The following is a 2,767-nucleotide window of genomic DNA, read 5'->3' as shown; positions in this document are numbered from 1 at the left end:
GGCTTCTCTCGAGAAAAATAGCAAATGGTGGGTAAACAAATTACTGTTGGACAATTGATAGAACTTCAAATAATCATGACGATATCCAGGCAATGATCATTATATAGGCATCACGTCCAAGATTAATAGACCGACTCCTGCCTGCATCTACTACTATTACTCCACACATTGACCGCTATCCAGCATGCATCTAGTGTATTAAGTTCGTGGAGAAATGGAGTAATGTAATAAGAACGATGACATGATGTAGACAAGATCTATTTATGTATAAATAGACCCCATCGTTTTATCCTTAGTAGCAACGATACATACGTGTCGGTTCCCCTTCTATCACTGGGATCAAGCACCGTAACATCGAACCCACTACAAAGCACCTCTTCCCATTGCAAGATAAATAGATCAAGTTGGCCAAATAAAACCCAAATATCAGAGAAGAAATACAAGGCTATAAGCAATCATGCATATAAGAGATCAAATAAATGCAAATAACTTTCATGGATAAAAAGAGATAGATCTGATCATAAACTCAAAGTTCACCAGATCCCAACAAACACACCGTAAAAGAGTTACATCATATGGATCTCCAAGAGACCATTCTATTGAGAATCAAACGAGAGAAAGGAAGCTATCTAGCTACTAACTACAGACCCGGAGGTCTACAAAGAACTACTCACGCATCATCGGAGAGGCACCAATGGAAGTGGTGAACCCCTCCGTGATGGTGTCTAGATTGGATCTGGTGGTTCTGGACTCTGCGGCGGTTGGAATTGATTTTCGTTGACTCCCCTAGGGTTTCTGGAATATTGGGGTATTTATAGAGTAAAGAGGCGGTCCAGGGGCACCCGAGGTGGGCACAACCCACCAGGGCGTGCCTGGGCCTTCTGGCGCGCCCTGGTGGGTTGTGCTCCCATCGGAGCAGCTCCCAGGTGCTTCTTCAGCCCATTGGTTGTCTTCTGGTCCACAAAAATCCACATAAAGTTTTGCTGCGTTTGAACTCCGTTTGATATTGATTACATGTGATGTAAAAAACATGCAAAAAACAGCAACTGACACTTGGTACTATGTCAATAGGTTAGTACCAAAAAATGATATAAAAAGACTATAAAATGTTTATAAAACATCCAAGATTGATAATATAACAACATGGAACAATCAAAAATTATAGATACGTTGGGGACATATCAGGGTGTCTTTTGTGCAAAGCTGGGTGTGCGAGGACGAGGGCGTGGCGGTGCCTTTCATCATCTTGCCTTGCCACGTCGATCTCCACGTCCGTCTCTCCTTGCTTCATTGCATCTGGGCTATCAAGGTTGGGAGCTCGTGATCTGAGGGGAGCTTCCCGACTGGGCATTTGAGATCTTTGACCTCACTTTATGGGGGCGACATTTCTTCTGCCTGTTCTTAGAGAATCTCTAGCAGCCCCTGTATAATGCCCTGACCCGCAAAATAACCGCCAAATATGGGTCCGCATGAAAAATACTGCCCGATCAGACCCCGCAAACGCGTTAGACTCATATAAAGTTTTGCGGGGCACGGCAAAAGTTCGCCCTCAACCTTTAGATTCACGGGGTGGGAGGCCGACCCGAGCTTGAAGGAAATATGCCCTATAGGCAATAATAAAGTTGTTATTTTATATTTCCTTATTCATGATAAAGGTTCATTATTCATGCTAGAATTGTATGGATTGGAAACTTAAATACATGTGTGAATACATAAACAAATACCGTGTCCCTGATAAGCCTCTACTAGACTAGCTCGTTGATCAAAGATGCTTAAGGTTTCCTAACCATAGACATGTGTTTTCATTTGATAACGAGAACACGTCATTAGGAGAATGATGTGATGGACAAGACCCATCCTTTAGCTTAGCATGTTGATCGTTCGGCTTATTGCTATTGCTTTCTTCATGTCAAATACATATTTCTTCGATTATGAGATTATGCAACTCCCGGATACCGGAGGAATGCCTTATGTGCTATCAAAGGGCACAACATAATTGAATGATCATAAAGATGCTCTATAGGTATCTCCGAAGGTGTTTGTTGAGTTGGCATAGATCGAGATTAGGATTTGTCACTTCGAGTATCGAAGAGGTATCTCTAGGCCCTCTCGGTAATACACATCATAAGAAGCCTTGCAAGCAAAGTGAATAATGAGTTATTTGCAAGATGATGTATTACGGAATGAGTAAAGAGACTTGCCGGTAAAGAGATTAAACTAGGTATGAAGATACCGACAATCAAATCTCGGGCAAGTAACATACCGATAGACAAACGTATGTTGTCATAACGATTCGACCGATAAAGATCTTCGTAGAATATGTAGGAACCAATATGGGCATCTAGGTTCCGCTATTGGTTATTGACCGAAGAGGTGTCTCGGTCGTGTCTACATAGTTCTTGAACCCGTAGGGTCCGCATGCTTAACGCTCGTTGACGATATAGTGTTATATGATTATATGATTTGGTGACCGAATGTTGTTCGGAGTCCCAAATGAGATCACGGACATGACGAGGAGCCTCAAAATGGTCAAGCGGTAAAGATTGATATATAGGACGATGGTATTCGGACACCGAAAGTGTTTCGGAGTGTACGGGATAGTCATAGGAGTACCGGAGGGGGTACCGGACACCCCCGGGAGGATAGTGGGCCTATTGGGACACAAGAGGGGAGCACACCAGCCCACAAGGGGCTCGTGCACCCCCATGGCAGCCACCCAAGTGGGGGAAGGAAAGGGGGGTTCGGCCTCCCCCTTCCTTCCCTCTTC

The sequence above is a fragment of the Triticum dicoccoides genome, chromosome 1A, assembly GCF_002162155.2.
Source record: "Triticum dicoccoides isolate Atlit2015 ecotype Zavitan chromosome 1A, WEW_v2.0, whole genome shotgun sequence".
NCBI classification, from domain to species: Eukaryota; Viridiplantae; Streptophyta; class Magnoliopsida; order Poales; family Poaceae; genus Triticum; species Triticum dicoccoides.
Note: the sequence above shows the minus strand (reverse complement) of the source record.